This window comes from Bos indicus x Bos taurus, chromosome 11, assembly GCF_003369695.1.
Source record: "Bos indicus x Bos taurus breed Angus x Brahman F1 hybrid chromosome 11, Bos_hybrid_MaternalHap_v2.0, whole genome shotgun sequence".
Lineage (NCBI taxonomy): Eukaryota > Metazoa > Chordata > Mammalia > Artiodactyla > Bovidae > Bos > Bos indicus x Bos taurus.
The window spans coordinates 22770955-22792264 of NC_040086.1; the positions used below are offsets into that span (position 1 = coordinate 22770955).

At 39.3% G+C, this 21310-nt stretch overlaps 1 protein-coding gene across 2 annotated transcripts in view; it reads right to left on the bottom strand.

The window, feature by feature from the left end:
* The window catches only part of SLC8A1 (solute carrier family 8 member A1), a 447727-nt gene extending 426800 nt beyond the window's left edge, over positions 1-20927 (bottom strand). For both annotated transcript variants that reach the window (XM_027555093.1, XM_027555087.1), the window contains exon 1: positions 20785-20927. The gene's annotated coding sequence lies outside the window, so the exon portion shown is untranslated. The remainder of the gene's footprint in view (positions 1-20784) is intronic.
* Between the last annotated feature and the right edge of the window lie 383 nt (positions 20928-21310).

Below are 21310 nucleotides of genomic sequence, written 5' to 3' on the forward strand. Positions count from 1 at the left end.
TTATGTCAATGTACAAGCATCAAGAGCTATATTCTGCATCTGTCATGGATTTTTCTACTTCATTCTTTTTTTCTCTCTCTTTTTTTTAAATTGATACTTTTCCCTTTTTGCAACTTTAAGAAACACGAGGTCAGACCTGATCTACCCAAATATGTGTTTGCCTTCTCCCTTCTGCCGGCCTCTGCAATCATTACAATCAAATATTTGAATCTTTTGGCCCAAGTTCTAATAACAAACAGACCTAATAGGTCTAGCTGTCCCTCTGCCTATTGGTGATCCACCTATTTTCCTTGTAATTTCTTCTCTGTACCTGGATATTTTTTGTCCTTAATCCAATAGTTCGTTTGGAAATAATTTTTGTTACACTAAAGATAAACCCCAGGTTACAAAGAGGAAACACAAGCATGAGAAATTGCATTTGAGATTAAATAAATTACATAAACCAAATGGGACCTAGAGGTTATTTCATCTCTCCTTTGGCTGATATTCAAGAAAGCTCATGTCATTCATCCTTAAGTGTAATTTGTGTCAGCCATTGGCAGAGCTGGGAGCAGAGGCAAGAACTTCTGCTTTTCTGTCTGATGATTTTAATGTAGAAGGAAATACATGGGGACACAGTAAAGGAGAACTATTTGTCATCATGCTTTTAGGTTTTCTCACCCATGATTTCATTTGGCCATCCCTCCCCCACCAAAAAGTTGAAGACTATATGACTATCTTTCCTTTACAAGTGAAGTCTATGTATTCAGTCATGTCTATTTGCGACCCCACAAACTATAGCCTGCCAGGTTCTGTCCATGGGATTTCCCAGGCAAGAAGGAATGGGTTGCCATTCCTTCTCCAGGGGATCTTCCCAACCCAGGGACTGAATTATGTCTCTCCCATCTTCTGCATTGGCGGCCAGGTTCTTTACCTCTAGTGCCATGTGGGAAGCTCACTACAAATGAAGAACTGAAGTTAATCCTTGAGCAACAAGTCATGTTGCTGGGAGATAAAATTTGATACCAGATTTGTCTGTTTAATATAAGCACCACGATAGATAAACTAAAGATTAAGTTGAAAAGCTATACACAGTTTTATGATGGCTCATAGGCACAATTTCTTTATTGCTGATGAAATTAAAAAATGCCATTTTGAACAGTGATTATCCGAGTCATAAGACATAGTAGAAAAACCATAAATTTTAGTGTCAGGAAGATATATGTTCAAATTCTGACTTGTCTGTCTAGAACGTAGTGGCTCAACAAATGAGTCATAATAATACTTATTATTCTCTTTGTGTCTGAAAGTAAATGGTATATAGACCATATCCTATACTAAATGTGTAGGAGAAAAGAGAAAGGTCCAAGTTCAGGACACACTCTTAAAGCGTGTTTTCATTTCTTTTCCAATTATGTTTCCTTATTATTTCATCAGATGACAATGACTAGGACGGGTTATGTAAAAATGATAAGCAACATCAAGAACAAAGAGTGGGTGTCAGAACAAATCACAGATGTATCAGCAGATAAAAAATCACCATGTACAATGAGAACCTTGTTATAAGTCTATTACGACTCCATTGTCTCATGCAATTTTTGATCATGAACTGTAACAGCAAGAAGGGATTCTAGGGGTTACAAAGTCCAGCTACCTTATTTCATAGAGGAAACAGAGTTTGGAAATCAGTGACTTACTAATTATAAACTTTGTGACAGAGTTGGAACTTGGATCCAGGGCATAGAATTTTGAGTGTAATAATTTTTTTTTTGAAATCTTCAAGTATTGAAACTGGGGCTTATTTGGGACTTCCTTGATGGTCTAGTCATTAGAATTCTGCATTTCCACTGCAAAGGGTGTGGGTTTGATCCCTGGTCAGGGAACTAAGATTTCAAGTGCCACAGGGCCAAAAAACCAACAAACTAATACCTGTTTAAAAACATACCTCCTTTGCTGATAGGGTTAATCTTTGTCATAAAGGACTATCAGTTATTCTTTAGTTGTTAGATGTCAGAAATTATTTGGTTCTCAAACAGTATCGTTTTATCTTCAGTTTTTACTCCAAAATAAAGCAGATCCATTCAGGAGTACATATGAAGAGCTCTGGGAAAAACTCTTCCAGCAATTATGAGGCACTCACCACTTACTCATTATCATTTTCCCCCCTCATTGGTAGGAAACAACACTAACTCTAATAAATGGAAAAATACAGAGCCTAAAGTCAAATTTTAGGTTCTATCTATATTTTTAGACATTATCTAAATGGGACACCACATTGCTCTAAATAAGCAGATGATATAACTAGGAGTACATGGTATATCCCATTTGCACACTGGTAAACTGAGGCAAGTTTCCAGATCCAACTCGAGGTATTACCCAAGTTTTGTCCAGTTTTGTTTGATAAAAATCCATTTTTCAAAATGTTATCCAAAAGAATTTCAGAACTGGTGATGACAGAAAATACTGCTCATGACAAGTACTTCAAACAGTTTGGTCAAGATCTAGATAACATTGCTACAAATGCTAATGGAAGGTTCTCCTTAACACCATGTGTTACTTTTGCCCTTTATAACCAGATAAACCAGTGCTTGATTTTTGAAAAGCTAGTCTCAAAATATCTGTGAATAGTGGAAGATAAGATAATTTAAAAGAATAGTCATCTAAAAGAGAGAGATTTTAATCACCCTCTCTTCTGTGTAAATCCTTTCATGTTGAGGCTGATACCTTTTGAGATGGGTGAATTTGGGTCGTGTAATAATAAGCAGTGGAGAAGGCAATGGCACCCCACTCCAGTACTCTTGCCTGGAAAATCCCATGGACGGAGGAGCCTGGTAGGCTTCAGTCCATGGGGTCATGAAGAGTTGGACACGACTGAGCAACTTCCCTTTCACTTTTCACTTTCATGCATTGGAGAAGGAAATGGCAACCCACTCCAGTGTTCTTGCCTGGAGAATCCCGGGGATGGGGGAGCCTGGTGGGCTGCCATCTATGGGGTCGCACAGAGTTGGACACGACTGACGTGACTTAGCAGCAGCAACAACAATAAACAGACTCTATATTTTGGACTTCATCAACCACACAAGTCCACACATCATGTGAATGAATAATGTTACAAAAATATGTTTATAAGTTAGTCAGGTAGACCTTAGAACATAAAGGACAAGTAAGATTTTTTAAATTAGCACAACAGTTTTGAGTTAAATGAGGAATAGACTACCTGCTAGGGGCATGTGGAAGACAAGAGGAAAATGTAACTCTTTAGAGAACATTTTCTTCTAGTTTTTCATCCAATGAGAATGATGTTGACCTACTCATTTCATGATTCTATAAACATTTATAGATTACACCTAAAGTATGTCAGGTATTTTATGTATGAAGTCCTTCACATATAAAGAGCAAGATAAGTATGTGTCACCAAGTTGTACAGAGTCTAACAAGGAGGTGAGAAAGTACATATTGACAATACTAAGTATTATCACAGAGAGAGAGGCAGAGTGCAGCAAAGGAAAAATACAGATCAGAGTTAGGTAATGGGGAGGGAAGCATCACAGAGAGAATGGTTCTTGTATTGAGTCTTAAAGCAAGTGCAGGGTTTATTAAGTGAAAAGAGGGGGAAAAAAAAACACACTGAAGAACGAAGGTAACGAACATGTGAGAAAAAGTAGATCTGAATCACTTGACTATTTCAGTGAATCAACTGATAAGTAGTCCGGTAAAGAAAGCTAGGACAAGAATGTTTATTAGCAGATGAAGAGGGCCAAGCTTAGGAACTTAGGCAGGGCTATAATTTCAAAGCCCTTCGGTACTAAATGAACGAATTTAGATTTCATCCTGGAAGTTATATGGATTCATTAAAAGATTTTACATGTGTATGCCAGATCAAGATTGTGTTTTGCAAGATCACATTGGCAACCAAGTGGAAGATAGTTGGGAGTGGCTAGGAGGGAGTGTCTAGGTCTTCCCTGGTAGCTCAGCTGGTAAAAATCCGCCTGCAATGCAGGAGACCCTGGTTCAATTCCTGGGTTGGGAAGATCCCCTGGAGAAGGGATAGGCTACCCACTCCAGTATTCATGGTCTTCCCTGGTGGCTTAGACAGTAAAGAATCTGCCAGCAATGCGAGAGACCTGGGTTCTATTCCTGGGTTGGGAAGATCCCTTGGAGGAGGGCATGGAAACCCACTCCAGTATTCTTGCCTAAAGAATCTCCATGGACAGAGGAGCCCGGCAGGCAATAGCCCATGGGATCGCAAAGAGTCAGACACGACTGAGTGACTGAGCAACAAAGTTTGAGTCAGAGGGTCTGTAGAAATGTGTTGAATAGACAATTGAATGTATGTACAGGGGGGTGGACAGCAAATATTAGTAATGGGAAACTAGAGTCAAAGATAAAAGTGATGGTAAGAAAGTACCTGGTTGCTCAAATTTGTTCAGATACTTTGCATAAGTATATTACACTCCAGTGTATGAAACCTTTTTATTAGAGAACATTGAGCCAATCAGTACTCTATAGGAACACTGGAGGTTGGAGGAAGAGCCATGGAAGTGCAAAGAGACAAAGAGTCTCAATGTTCAAAGTCAAGTCACACTAACCTTATGACACTGCTGCTGCTGCTGCTGCTGCTAAGTCGCTTCAGTCGTGTCTGACTCTGTGCGACCCCATAGACGGCAGCCCACCAGGCCCCGCCTTCCCTGGGATTCTCCAGGCAAGAACACTGGAGTGGGTTGCCATTTCCTTCTCCAATGCATGAAAGTGAAAAGTGAAAGTGAAGTTGCTCAGTCGTGTCCGACTCTTAGCGACCCCATGGACTGCAGCCCACCGGGCTCCTCCGTCCATGGGATTTTCCAGGCAAGAGTACTGGAGTGGGTGCCATTGCCTTCTCTGTTATGACACTGAGGGATCTTAAAATAATTGAAGAGAAAAATGCTATTGGTACATGATTTCTGACCTTCATCAGAATGGTTTACATAGCTACACAAAAGCACTTTGGGCCAAATGGAGGCATATGGGCTGCCTGATAACGCAATTAGGTGGAGTCCCTTCCTGATGGCTCAGACAGTAAAGTGTCTGCCTACAATATGGGAAACCTGTGTTTGATCCCTGGGTTGGGAAGATCCTCTGGAGAAGGAAATGGCAACCCACTCCAGTCCTCTTGCCTGGAAAATCCCATGGACGGAGGAGCCTGGTAGTCTACAGTCCATGGGGTCTCGAAGAGTCAGACACGACTGAGTGACTAAGCTTTCACTTTCTACTAAATTGGTGGTATTTAGTCACTAAGTCATGTACAGCTCTTTGTGGTAGTCTGCCAGCCAGACTCCTCTGTCCATGGGATTTCCCAAGCAAGAATACCGGAGTGGGTTGCCATTTCCCTTTCCAGGGTATCTTCCCACCCCAGGGATCAAACGTACGTCTCCTGATTGGCAGGCAGATTCTTTACCACTGAGCCACCATGGAAGCCCCCTTACTAAATAACCATGCTCAAAGATTGCTAATTCAGGCTGGATAGAAAGTGAGTGATGTGCTATGTGGCACTGTCCTTATGTGGCCAAATACTTTGTCAGAGTATCAGATGAAGACATAAAAACCATTCTCACAACATTTGCAATAGATGTCAAAGTTGAAGACTGTAAACAGGCTGGATGGCATTTTGGATTCACAGAGATCTTAATAAATGCGATTTAATAAGGGTGGGTTTTCATGTCCTGAACCTGGAGCTCTCAAATCATCTGCAAGTACTCCTTGACTGATTTGTGGCTCTCATCCCTGTCAACACATTAACTAAATGAATAACAAAATAGAAAGCTAGTGCACCTTCAAAGGTGAGTTTTCAGGCATGTTTCACACACATGTCATAAGAGCATCTAAGAAATTAGAGCTATAAACTTTGAGAGAAATGTAATAACTGCGGGTCTTTAGAAACTTTAACGGTGTCAGTGGAATAGGAACAATGTTCTATTTGCTCATAAGGATTAGAACTAAATTAAAAAGGTAACTTTCTCCATTAATTTCTATGAAGAATTTGCCCAAAGTGAAGTAAATAATAGCATGGACTCTGGAACCAGATTTGTTCAGCTCTACTATTTTTTGGTTGTGTGACTGTAGGCAGATTTACTTAGTCTTTCTGTATCATTTTCCTCACCTGAAAGTGAGGATGATAGTAGGATCTAGCTTGTAAGGTTATTGTCCGGATTTAATGAGTTAATGTGTGTAAAAGCGCTGAGGAAAGTGCCTGGCACCCAGAAATTGCTTTATGTGGAAATCCCTGGAAGCCCAGCAGTTAAGACTTCGAGTTTCCAGTGCAGGCAGAGCAGGTTCGATCCCTGGTTGGGGAGCTAAGATCTCACATATCATGCAGCTAAAAAGAAAGACAAACTGAAAACAGAAAGAAGTTGTTTTATGTGTTACTTGCCATTGTTAGTAGTTGTTACAGGAACATAGAGGGTAGCCCTTCCCCCACCCCTCCCCTCCAAATAAAAAATTAAATAGGAAAAGAGATTTAGAGAGGTACCCTTTGAGCACCTTTTAAGAATTTATGGATCATTCGTGAGCCAATATCTAGAAGCTGGTAACAGCTCCCAAGCACTCTGATTGCTGACTCACCCACACAACTCCCATCAGAGAGTATGAAAGGCAGTTGCAAACAATAGCCTCCATCCTGGAAGCTAGGAAAACTGTCTGCTTGGGTATCTGACAAGGTTAGGTACTTCTTTCATTTCTGAACTCATCTCTTGCCTCCATACTTTACATATTTGGTTTTCCATTCATGTCTCTGGTGTGTGTGTGTCAGTGGCAATTCAAAATCTGTTTTTTTTGGCTAACTGACTCTCACTCTGACCCCAGGTGCTTATTGAGAAAGAAAGGGCACCAAGAAGCCTTTACTTTAAAAAAACTCCCAGGCATAAAATTAAGTCCATAGAGGGAATTCCCTGGTGGCTTAGTAGTAAAGAATATGCCTGCCAATGCAGGAGACGTGGGTTCGATCCCTGGTCTGATAAGATTCCCCATGCTGTGGAGCAACTAAGTCTGTGTACCAGAACTAGTGAGCCTATGCATTAGAGCCAGGCCCCTCCCTAGAGCCTGTACTCCTCAACAAGAGAAGCCACAGCCATGAGAAGCCCACAAATCACAAAGAAGAGTAGCCCTCTACACCGCAGCTTAGAGAAAGCCCATGTGCAGAAACAAAGATCCAGCACAGCCCCAAACAATAAAAAAATTAATTAAAATTAAAAAAATTAAGTCCATAGAACCGCAAGTACACAGCAAATAGATATTCATGGACAATGAAAACAGGCTTGTTTTGCATCTACAGAGGATAAGAACAACCTGTATATTTTGGTAGCTACTTAAGCAGCCTGACATTGCTTTTAAATTACAGTTTGGAGTGCCTCATTCCACTGAGTTATCTACCCACTAATCTAACTAAAAAGAAAGTGAAGTTGCTCAGTAGTGTCTGACTGTTTGCAACCCCATGGACTGTAGCTTACCAGACTCCTCCATCCATGGGATTTCCCAGGCAAGAATACTAGAGTGGGTTGCCATTTCCTTCTCCAGGGGATCTTCCCGTCCCAGGGATCGAACCAGGGTCTCCTACATAGCAGACAGACACTTTACCGTCTGAGCCACCAGGGAAGTCCAATCTAACTAAAACGCCTGGGTCAAATTTCTGAACCATATCCATCCATCATCCATCCCACTCTCTCTAAACTGTAGCTTTGTCCTGGACCATTACTCATAACCATACTGACTTTCAAGGAAGACTGGGGTCACAAGGTACTAACTCCTTGAAAAAAGAAAATCTGTAGACAAATGATGGATACATGGGTAAATACTGCATAAGATCAGTAGTGCTCAGGTATTTAGTGTCTTAAAAACTCCAGAACTCCTTTCATAAAGAACCAGTTTACCTGAGTTTAATGTAGTAGTCCCTGGTTTATTCTCTCAAAGAATTATTTTTAGTTTATAGCCCATTAATACTCAGTTCACTAGTATTTGGTGAAAGAGTTTGGGAGCTACTAATTTTGGCTGCTTTTCTTTGAACACCTACTCAGTACTAATTTATTCTCAAAAACAGCCCTTGAATTAGGGCGAGCATATGTCCCAGTTTGTCTGTGACGTTCCCAGTTCACTGCTGTTGATCCAGTGTGATAACTCACCTTCCGCCTTTTATATTCAAAAATGTTCCGATTCTGATGACCGATTATGTAGACAGTCGACCTATAAAGATGTCTATTATTACCACCTGCTTGATTGCTTGGTTTGTTTATGTATTTATTACCTTTCTACAGTTTATCCTCCCAACCGTAGCTAGAATGAAGTGTTAAAATGTAAATTAGCTCATTTCATGTCTCAGTTCATAATACTCCAATGGGTTCCTAGTCCTCTTGGAATTAAAGTCTCTTAGTTGAGTTTTCCAAATCTATGGGCTTCAAAGACCTAATGAATTAGCTGCCAGCTATATCTCTGATGTCATTTTCTGTCACTCTTCTTTGTATCGAGTCTCAATGGACCCCTTATCATGCCTTGAGCAGATGAAGTATGCTCTACCTCATTGCCTTTTCACTTGCTGTTTTTCCCCTCTGTCTGGAAATCTTCTCTCCATTCACCTGACTTGTTTCCTCATAGCTTTTAGTTTTCTGCTCACATTTCATTTCCTTTGATCACCCTATCGAAAAATGCTTTCTTGTCTCCTTCTCTGTCTCCTTATCCTGCTGTGGTTTTTGTTTGTGTTGCTATTGTTTGAGTTTTGTCTCTAACACTGCAGTTATAATAGCACTCCGAACCTAACCCACTCCAGTGTTCTTGCCTGGAGAATCCCAGGGACGGGGGAGCCTGGTGGGCTTCTGTCTATGGGGTTGCACAGAGTCGGACACGACTGAAGCGACTTAGCAGCAGCAGCAGCATTTCATCTGGAGGTGACATTTGTCTATTAGCATTTATGTCACCTTCCCTAGTTACTCTGGTTTTGGCTTGTGCTACCGTAAACCTTGGATCAGCTGACCAAAAACAAACAAAAACAAAGACCTGCCATCTATAGTATTGAAAGAAATTCAATAAAATATGTCTCATACTTAAGGAGAGCCATAAAAATCAAACTGTTATTTAACAGTTTGAATGCAAGAGTTTCTGTTAATTAATCAAAACTGTTGAGAGAATTAGTTCATCTTTTAATTGAGAGTGTGAGAAGAGTAAACACATCAACATTAGTAGCTAGGAAGTTGTACTAAAGAAATTAATATATCAAAGGAAACATGACAGATGATTTGATCTCATTTGAGGCCAAGATATAAGTCATAATCCACAATGAGTGTTTAAGGGCAAAAATATAGCTTCTTAGTATACAAAAGCTAGTGAGCATTTGAAAAATATTTGCCCTCTAAAATTAAATAAAACCTTAGTAGCAGAGCTGTCTGTGAGTCTGGTGGTATCTGCTCAAGAAGAGTGTTATGCTGGCTCCAGAGGAACGTTGCTCATCTAGATAGTTATATACTGCAGCGCTGGTTGGAAGATGGATCACAACTGAAAAAGCCAAAGAAAAGCTTCCATTGACTCCAGCTTATCTTAGGGTTCTTGTTCTGGGAAATCTTCAGCTTCCATGTAAGAATGCTAGTCTGTGTATTCTAAAGAAACAGAAGCTTTTTTTTTCCCCCTGGTTGAGCTTTTCTTCTTTTCAGTCTGCATGATGCTGAGCTGGATCTCCCTGATAAGCCCATCAACATCAGGTGGGTTCTTCACCTGACAGGTGTGTGTCCCATTGTCATCAAACCACAGCTTCCAGAGGAGGATGGAGACATCATACCGCTCTGGGTTCCCATCCCAGACCACGAAGTCCTTAAAACGCCCACTCGTGGGTTTGAAGGGTCCCACATGGTAGTAGAAAGCAAACTGTTTAGGGCCTCCATATCAAGGCTGGGAATTCCAGGTCACCGTGAGAGCATCACCCACAGAGGCAAAGCAGGAGATGGTGTGATTTAATCGAACATCTGTCCCATTGACAGCCTCCAGCACACAAGGAGTGTAAATTTCCACAGCTGCCACTGGCCAAAGAGCTGTGAACTGTGTGCCAAGGAGAAAAAGCACAGCACGCGTAGGGCTCTTGCCATACATGAGGGAAACCCAGCCCTGGCCCCAGAGACCAGACCGGGCAGACCGAGCCCTCCAGCATCCTGCCAAGGCCTCTCCTGGTGGAGAGAGCGCCACTGCATTTTTCTGGAGAAAGGAGTCTGTCCCTCACCTGTGGGAACCTGAGCATCCATGCCTGTCTGGAAATTTTCTTTTCTTCATCTTTATATCCTGGATCTTTATTAATACATTATTTGAGAAAAAGGACTATGTCTTAGTCATCATTTTATATACAAAACACAGTATTTGAAAAGAAAAATGCTCAATAAATGCTTACTAAATGAATAACAATAATGGCTACCATTTATTGAGCAATTATTATGTGCTAGGAACCAAATATATTACATGCTTTATCTCATTGGTTCTTATAAGAAGAATTAAGTAATCATTTTAAAATTCTGGTTTTTTTTGTATCCCTTTAGCACACGTGTGACTTGTTAGAATATGTGTACGCTTTTACATATCTTTCAATAATAAATACGTTACTTAGAGTAAATAAAGAATATTTAGGAGCTTCACTGGTGGCTCAGTGCTAACGAATCCACCTGTCAATGCAGGAGACATGGGTTCTACCCCTGACCCAGGAAGATCCCAGATGCTGGGGAGCAACTAAATGCATGCACCACAACTATTGAGCCTGTGCTTTAGAGTCCAGGAACTGCAACTACTGAGCCCACTTGTCTCAGCTCCTGAGACCACTTGCCCTAGAGCCCATGCTCTGCAAAAGAGTAGCCACTGCAATGAGAAGCCTGAACACTGCAACGAAGGGTAGCCCCTGCTCGCCGCAACTAAAGACAGCCCATGCATCAACAAAGACTCAACACAGCCCCCACACCCCAAGAATAATAATAATAAAAACATCCATTTATCCACTCAATTAGTCATCAGACTAAATTAATTCATTCAAAATGAATTATTTATTTTGTGTCAGAAAATGGCATTGGAGATATGAAATTAAGAGGTGTCACATTTCTGGTCACAGTCTTGGCTAGAACCTTTCTGGCCTGTGTTATTAACCCTTTCCTATAGTTCTTCTGAAAGTGCCTTGTGACAGCCCGTTTCTGTGATTCTTTGCCCCACAAGACCAAGTTCTTCAGCATTGTGTCTCCTGGTTTTTAATGTAGCTCCAGGAGCCCAACCAGTTTAGTATAACGACAGAGTCACACAATTTCACTGATGTAAAATGTTGTGTGCTAGGCCTCTTCAGTTGTATCTGACTCTGTGTGACCCTTTGGACCGGACCATAGCCTGCCAGGCTCCTCTGTCCATGGGATTCTCCAGGCAAAAGTACTGGAGTGGGTTGCCATGCCCTTCTCTAGGGGATCTTCCTGACTCAGGGATCGAACACGTGTCTCTTACAGCTCCCGCACTGACAACGGGGTTCTTTACCACTAGTGCCACTTGGGAAGCCCCTTAGGTGATTTGTATCTTTATCATCTCTGAAAACAACAAAAGCAATATTCAAAAGACTTTCTTATACTTTTAGAATAACTATGCATATATATGGATGAAGTTGTGAAAGTTGGAACTTGAACTGGCAATTCCATAAGCTAAGTATACAGGGCTTCCCGGTGGCTCAGCGATAAAGAATCTGCATACAATGCAGGAGACGCAGGAGATGAGGGTTTGGTCCTTGGGTCAGGAAGACCCCTTGGAGGAGAGCATGGCAACCCACTCCAGTATTCTTGCCTGGAGAACCCCCTGGAGTCTGATGGGCTACCATGGGGTCACAAAGAGTCAGACATGACTCAAGACACTGAGCGCGCACACACACAAGCTAGGCATTCTTCTACTATTTCACACAGAGGCTGTTCAATAGCTTGTCCTTTGTGTTAAAACTAGAGGCCTGGGTTTAATCAATTCTTTCAGGGTTAACTATTTCCAGGAGATGGTTCCATGATTGGATGACAGCTACTTTTCATCCTATGTATTAACTCTGGCCAATTAGCCATGGCTGCCTGCAGTAATCTGAGTGAGAATGACTTTGAGACCAACCTAGGCTCAGTCAGTGACAATGACATGACTGATGTCTGCCATGGAGGCTGCAAGGTCAGGGTACACCTTATCTGGATTCTAAACCATCATTTAGCTTAACAACAAGGTCATACCCAGATTATCTACCTGCAAGATTTCTCAGAGCTAGTGGCATGTTAGCCTGTCTTCAACATCTGAGATGGTGATTCATTTAATACAATATTTCATAGGCACTGGTTTTAGATAACAAGACCTCTTATTGCACCAAAGATGCTGAAGAAGAATTCCTTCTCTGATCACATTTTGGAAGATGTAGTTTGGAAGATCACAAGCTCAGTGAACTTTTGAAGAGCTGGTTCTCTAACTCTTCAGTGAATATTTATTAGATATCCCTTTGAAAAACATAAAATGATCCAGTAAATTGAGCACATTTTGTTTTAGTTTAACCCAAATGGATTATTGAGGGAGAAAAAGAGCTTTGGGACATATATTTTCTCTACTAGTTATTTATTTAGCCTGTGTTACCCTAAAGATCCTAAACTGTGGCTTTGGTAAACACATATTGAACAAAAACTAAGTATCTAAGTGTTACTTCAAATTTGTTTCTTTATAATGAAATTTTGGGTCTCTGATTTTTAGCATGCTGTGCTTTTGTTTTAGTTTTTCAACGTTTTATATTGCTCAAGAAATTCTGTACTTTAAGTTAACTAATTATTATGGCTGTTTGTTGGTAGCATTGTTGATTGGTGATAATTTAAGAATTGTAAGTTATTGTAAGTTAAAGATTTATGGGAACTACAGTAACCTCATTTTTTGTTGTTGTTGTTTAAATCACTCATCTTTTTATTTGTTTTCCCTAACCCCTACATGAATCACAATAGATATTAATCTTTTTAAGGCAAAACAGTATTCAAATTATTAGCAGCAAAATTAGCTCTGGGGAAACAGTATAATAAATGTTCTTGAATGTGTAATAGCATAGAGTGAGAGAAGGTGGGTTTGAACTCTAATCCTTTTCACATGCCTGATAAAAAGTAGAGGGGATTAAAGGTAATCTTTCATTCCATTTTCTTTGCAAAAAAATAAGCTACTAACTTCTGTACAAGTTTTATTACCACAGTTAAAATACATTTTAATTTTCATAAATGAATATACCACTATATAATATTGGTGAAAATTATATATTGAATTCCTGAAGGTCTGGTGCTCATAAGCATTATCTAAAATGTAAGTTGAATGCTGAGTAGATCTCTTGTTCTTCATTTAAAATTTTGAATTGAAATTTAAATGTGATTTGATATGTCTGTGAGATGGGACCTGGAATACAATACTAACTTTCATTTAAATAATTTTTATCTCACTTTATCATTTTTATACAAATCATTTCTGCTGTATAACAGTGAAGACTGGGGGGAGGGGAAGGATATACTAGTTCTGACACATTTATTGAAAAAGTGGGTATTATGAAAGAGAAGATTATGTAAAGAGAATGGAATAGAGTCACAAAATAATCATTTAACCTCTGTTTCTCAAAAGTGTCTAGCCAACAATTTATAAATATTAGTTTATAAAGGACAATCAAACTATTTCTTATATAGTTGGTACTCAGAAACATTGTTTCAAATGATTAGATTCCTCATTAATCAGATAAAGTGGACAATAAGCCACATATCCTGGAATGCAAAGTCAAGTGGGCCTTAGGAAGCATCACTACGAACAAAGCTAGTGGAGGTGATGGAATTCCAGTTGAACGATTTCAAATCCTAAAAGATGATGCTGTGAAAGTGCTATACTCTATATGCCAGCAAATTTGGAAAACACAGAGGTGGCCACAGGACTGGAAAAGGTCAGTTTTCATTCCAATCCCAAAGAAAGGCAATGCCAAAGAAAGGCAATGCCAAACTACTGCAGAATTGCACTCATCTCACATGCTAGCAAAATAGTGCTCAAAATTCTCTAAGCCAGGCTTCAACAGAACATGAACCGTGAATATCCAGATGTTCAGGCTGGATTTAGAAAAGGCAGAGGAAGCAGAGATCAAATTGCCAACATCCGTTCAAAATGTTGTTGCTCTTGAAAAAGAAAGTTCCAGAAATGAATTTTATCGTTTATCAGCTACACCAAAGCCTTTATTGCCTACACCAAAGCCTTTGACTGTGTGGATTACAACAAACTGTGAAAAATTCTAAAAGAGATGGGAATATCAGACCACCTGACCTGCTTCCTGAGAAATCTGTATGCAGGTCAAGAAGCAACAGTTAGAACTGGACACGCAACAGCAGCCTGGTTCCAAATCGGAAAAGGAGTACGTCAAGGCTATATATTATCACCCTGCTTACTTAACTTATATGTAGAGTATATCATGTGAAATGCCAGGCTGGATGAAGCACAAGCTGGAATCAAGATTGCTGGGAGAAATATCAATAACCTCAGATATGCAGATGACACCATGCTTTTGGCAGAAAGTGAAGAACTAAAGAGCCTCTTTATTAAAGTGAAAGAGGAGAATGAAAATGTTGGCTTAAAATTCAACATGCAAAAAACTAAGATCATGGCATCCAGCCCCATCACTTCATGGCAAATAGATGGGGAAACAATGGAAACAGTGACAGACTTTGTTTTCTTCAGCTCCAAAATCACTGCAGATGGTGACTGCAGCCATGAAATTAAAAGACTCTTGCTCCTTGGAAGAAAAGCTATGACCAACCTAGACAGCATATTAAAAAGCAGAGACATTACTTTGCCAACAAAGATCCATCTAGTCAAAGCCATGGTTTTTCCAGTAGCCATGTATGGATGTGAGAGTTGGACTAAAAAGAAAGCTGAGCGCAGAAGAATTGATACTTTTGAATTGTGGTCTTGGAGAAGACTCTTGAGAGTCCCTTGGACTGCAAGGAAATCAAACCAGTCAATCTAAAGGAAATCAGTCCTGAATATCCATTGGAAGGACTGATGTTGAACCTGAAGCTCCAATACTGTGGCCACCTGATGTGGAAAAGACCCTGATGCTGGGAAAGATTGAAGGCAGGAGGAGAAGGGGATAACAGAGGATGTGATGGTTGGATGGCATCACTGACTTGATGGACATGAGTTTGAGTAAGCTCTGGGAGTTGGTGATGGACTGAGAAGCCTGGTGTCCAGTAGTCTATAGGGTCGTAGAGTAGGACACGACTGAGTGATTGAACTGAATCTAAGAAGAATAATGTGGCTTGCTCTCACTTCTTGTCAGATTCTATATTGTATATTTTTTGTACATTAATTTTTTTAAGCATTAATATATTTATTTCTATCTTTTAAAGGCCAAGAAACAGTTGTGGGACTGCAAAATACAGAGGCTAAAAATAGGCTTCAAATTCTTCCTTTTCTGTTTACTTGCTGTGTGACCTTGGGCATGTGACTTCACTTCACTCTTCTTTAGCAAAATGACTGCCAATCTTGCAGGGTAATTTTTAGAATTTATAAATTAATATATATGACTTCCTTGGAAGTGTTTTGGAAAACAGTAGAGTTCAACACACCTCAAGACAGTTATTAGGTCTTGCCCAGAATGACAATAAGAAGCATAGTTGGGATTTTATTGATTTGTCTGAATCTTGAACTCAGGCTTTTAACCAAAAAAAAAAAAAGAATTTTTATTTCATAATATTTTCTATATGGGTACAGCATCAATAAAGTTAAGATTTAGAAATAGTTTGTTAAAATTCTATTTCTTTAAATGAAATTCAACAATAGCTTGTAATTGATAATTGCATATTAACAGCATAATAGTATATATGTCATTTTATATATGATTGCATCTTATCTCTGAAAGGGCAAACTGTTGAAGAGACTTTATTATAATAACATATTATTAATTGGAATATAATGCATTGCTCTGAATAGGGTAAATATTCAATGGATTCATCCATCTCTATGTAAAACAGAATTTGTTTAGAAAACAATTAAGGAAGGAAACGTCTTGTTAACTGGTATCCTTCTCATCTATTACAATGACTTCATTTTTTTTATGACTTTATTTTTGATATAGTTTTTGTATGTCTTTCATATTTGTGAGTGAATATACATCTATATTTATTTTTGACATCTTAAATGATAGTTTCCAGACTCACCATGATATTATTTGGAGTAAGAGGGAAAGTCAATGTTTGTGATTAACTGACACGACTGAGTGACTGAACTGAACTGAACTGAATCAGTATCTCCCAAATGAACAGTATGAGTGGTGGGTTAACTTTAGAAACTGAATTGAAAGGAATTCAAGAATTCATATACTCTAAAATGTGATCATTCTTCTGTCTAGTATTTCTAATGACAGGGAAATTAGTCTCGTAAGAAAAATACATCTGATTTTAATATTGATTACAAAGATGGTACCACCATTTACAGGCAATTAAGCTAAACTCTTTTTCTGCTCTTTGCTACTTAACTCCTTTGATATGGTTATTGCTATCCACAATTTGCAGAGAGGGAAATAGAGGCTTACAAAGATGATGTTACCTGTCCAAAGTCACTTAGTCATTAATACATTGAAGGCAGACCTAAAACGTAGGCTGTCAGACTGAAGTTATCCTCAGCAGTCATCATTCTAATCACTGCTTCCACTCCCTTTCTCAAATAGTCCGCTATAACCTGAGCTGAAATCTAAAAGTGTTATTTATCCTCTATCTACATTCAACCCAGAATCATTTTTGCAGGGCTCAGGGAGCCCAGTCTTCACTTCTTACTGACAAGTGCAAGGAGTCTTGTGTGGCCCTACACAGCCTCTTAGTATTGTGGCTAGTCTTAGTTTCTTATTCATATTTATTAATACATGATAATTAATATATCCTCTGCATAAAATCATTCACCCTCTCTCCAAAGTTCTTGACACTTAGAAATGCAAAAAAGGCAATGATTTTCCTAATCCGTAGAAAACTGTTGCTATCCAAAATTAATATGCACTTTCAGATGGCTGTTTGATAATTAGCTAAAACAATATGAAATTTCACTTGGCAGCTGTAGTTAAGATCCATAATGTCACATATACACACATATATTTTTACTTTTCAATAATTGTGGCCAGCATTCAGGCCAGGGGGTATGAGTGATACGAACTAGATCTATATCTAGTGAAAGCTTTTTAAATATGTTGGAACCTTTCAATAGGTACTTTCTGTCAGAAAATATTACTACAATCAAAATTCCAAGAAATCACCTTTCTGGGAAACAGCATGTTTTTTATCTTCAGCTGTTCTATTAACTCCCCTCAACCAAATAAACTGGACTGATGACCACTTTTTTTATTGCAAAAAGAAACTGGTTCTCAGTGCTGGTTGCACATTAGAATTTCCTGGGGTGGATTAAAAGAAGAAGCTGCCTTTGCCTGAACTCCCATAAGAATATTTAGTCCATCAAGGGTACAGTGGACATCTCCTCCTCCACTCCCCGCCCAGTGATTTTCAGGAGTCGAGGACCACGGCCCATTTCATGGCAAGGTGTCGATGGAATGGAAAAGGCCATTTTCTCCTCAGCAGACTAAGTGCCATGGTAACTCGTCCCCTTTAATTTCTTTGTTGTAGTTCAGTTGCTAAGTAGTGTCCGACTCTTTGCGACCCCGTGAACTACAGCACGCCAGGCTCCTCTGTCCTTCACTGTCTCCTGGAGTTTGCTCAAGCTCATGTCCATTGAGTCAGTGTTGCCTTCCAACCATCTCGTCCTTGGTCGTCCCCTTCTCCTCCTGCGCTCAATCTTTCCCAGCATCAGGGTCTTTTCCTGTGAGTCGGCTCTTCACATCAGGTGGCCAAAACATTGGAACTTCAGCATCAGTCCTTCCAATGAATATTCAGGGTTGATTTCCTTTAAGATTGACTGGTTTGATCTCCTTACTGTCCAAGGGACTCTCAAGAGTCTTCTCCAACACCACAGTTCAAAAGCAGCCATGAAATTAAAAGGTTCTTGCTCCTTGGAAGAAAACGCTATGAAAAACCAAGACAGTGTATTAAACAGCAAAGACATCACTTTGCTGACAAAGGTCCATATAGTCAAAGCTATGGTTTTTCCAGTAGTCATGTATGAATGTGATAGTTGGACCATAAAGAAGGCTGAGTGCAAAAAAAAACTGATACTTTTGAATTGATGCTTTTTATATCTTAAAGATACTTTAATAATTATCTGCCATGGAATGTCCAGTTTTAATCATTAGAGAAATTTTTATTTTATTTAAGTTCCCAATAGATTCTCTTTTCCTTAGAGTAATCATTTTCATTTCCTTGAAACTTAATGGGTTTTCCTCTGGGTCACCATTTTCCATGCCTCTGGAAAAGCAAATCTCTACTCTTACTTTCATACAAATTCTCCCCAAACATTTTAAGGGATATTGTTCACATCAAAGCCCCTAAAAACATCTGTTTCTCCTGCTCTTTTGGTAGCAGCCAGGCTCAGGAGCTATCTGGTCTGGCCCTTCACAGACAGACACCTCAAATCTGTGCTCTATGCTTTCAGGACAAAATTCAACTTTTCTATCATTCTTGGCCTCTGTGAATTTGCTTCTACCTCAGCTAACTACAGCATAGAGCATTCAAGTCATATTTTTTTCACGTAAGACCGTCAATACTTCCAATTCTCTTCTCAAAATATGAGCTCAAGATTTTCTAACATGTACAGTCATCACCAAATACTTAAGAAGTCATAAGTCAAAAGGGCAAGTAGTTTATGGTCAAAATTTTTTTTCATAGATGACATACTATATATATAAAACAGCAGTAAGTAATTCTTTATTACTTCATAAATTTGTTTACTAAAGAAAAAACAGGAACAGACATTTCTCACGAGGGGTACACACTTGAAATGCACTTGGCAATAAGCAAATGAGAAACAGTGGATGTCATATATGCATTGCATCCGATTACAAACACTAGTGACATCATTTAGATTAACCTTTTATATATTGAAAATTGCCAAAACTCTTGCTGTGCTATTTCTTTCAGAAAGCCGGCTGGTATGTAGTGTTTAATTATTTTAACTCCATCCTTTTGAAGGCCTGTTCCACTTTAGCTGAAGTTATGACAGTTTAGTTAGCTCTGTTAGTTTAAAAAGAGAAGGCATAGTTTATTCTCTCTCCTTCTCTCTCTCGCCTGCAGATATAGAATATTAGTATTTTTAGATAAAGTAAAATAGCTTATTTTAGAGATGTAGAAAGGTTAGTTTGAATGTGTTGTTAATATAACATGCTGTCAGTTTAAATAGACTAGACATCTAAATTTGATGAAAATTTAGAATGATAATTATTTTAGTAATGATAATGTATTCTTATTGAAATAAAACCTTGTTTTTTCTTTCCCTGGCACATTTTTTGGTCTTAGAGAACACCCACAACTTGAAGAAACCCACCACACAATTTAAGTCGCTTTGCCTATATCCTTTTCCCAGATATGTAATTTATCCAAAGACCATCTCCTTGGTCAGTATTACAAGCTGTTTTTATTATTTTCTTAACATTTGTTTATTAATCATTTTCCGTATCATATATGTCATCAGAGAAGGAAGAATCACACTCAATTTTTCTTTTTCTTTTCCTTCTCATGTTCTATCTTAAGATTAAAAACATACTTAAATGAAGAGTTGGTTCAAATCTTCCGTGAAACATAGACACAATATTCTCAATGAGGGAAAATTTGAATTTAAATTCCTTTATCTTGTGTAAAAATGCTTTTAATTCAGTCTTGAAAACACACAGACATTTTATAGTTATGAGCTGCAAATCCCCCCCCACTTTTGTGTTTTGCAGAAGTTCATAGATTTTGCTGACAATTTTAAAAGAAATGCTTAATGATCTAATGATTACCATTTGGTAATTAGCTGGAGTAGCATTTCAACATGCATCTGATAAGCTTTGGCTCGGTTAACCAGCATCCTGGAAACTAAAGTCATAGTGATTCTGACACTGTTCTTGTCTTCATATTCTTGCTTTTACTTGGGACCCCAAGACATCTAGCTTTTGTGATTCTGCCACAATATACCATCCCCTGAACATCACTGATGGCAAAATTATCATTACATAGCTTTCCCCTCAAGCTCCTTAGTTTTCAGTCATTATCAACAAAGAGAGAAACGTTGAAGGTACTGAGAAGTCTAGTGCTTACAGCTGGTTGCAGCAATTTCAACTTGCGCAAGACCCCATGTTTGTGAAAACAAACCAAGAATCTCTGAACGGGATGTAATCAACCTCCCATCTACTGAGAAACACTGCAAAAATGACTTCAGCTGCCAAAAATAATAATGTCGTTTACAAGCAGCTCTTCCTAGGTCTAAGGAAGAACTAGCCACACATGTGAGTTTACGCTGGATTCCGACGAGCAAGCAAAGAAGAGGGCAAAGCTTACCTCCCTCCCATAAAATACACAGTATCGGAACCCACGGGAAGCTGGGGCCCGTTTCCAAGGTGCTGGCAATATTGAGGGAGATTCGTATCCACAGAAATCTAAACAGTAAGTGACCCCAGAGAAAAGAATTCTATTTGGGAGCAGTTCTTTGCGGCCACTTTTCCTCTGTAACCAAGCTGCCCTGTCTTGTGAAGGCAGAGCTGTTAAATACCTCTTAGTCACCAGCCCCAAACCAAATCTTTCTTTTTTTCAAAATATTATTTGGCAGCTTCCTTTAAGGGACCTCAAGAGCTTGGGAGGGAATATTCACAAATGACCCTTTAGAAACGTTTCATCACAAAAGCCCTGCACCTACCTCTGGTTGAGCTGGCCGATCGGTCTGCATGGGCTGGATGTGAAAAAAGACCCGGGGTGATGGCTTCTCTAAATTTACCAGAAAGAAAGAACCTGGGATGCTTGTCGTTTAAGTGTCTCTAAACATGGTTTGCATAGCTGGATCTCTGCTTATCTGTGCCTTTCGGCTTTCGCTTCCATACATGGATCTGTTCCCAACAGTAACTCCAAGCTGTCGAAAAGAAGCTATCTGGCAGCTCTCCGCTTCATCCAACACATGGATGATAAAAATACACATATAGAGATCCTTCCAGCCAGGCGCATTTCCCACCCTGCCATCCTGCCACTATGCCTTTTCACAAACACACGTTCAGATTGGCATTTTTACTCTCTACATTTTTACTCTCTAGATGGTTAGAGAACAACCAATTTTTAACCTGATTCCCACATAGTGTTTTCAGGATGTGGGTTTCCTGAGCTTTGTGAAAAGAGAGATGTGATTACAGTTCCTTACCAGGATTTTCATCCTTAAAGATTTCAGTGATAAG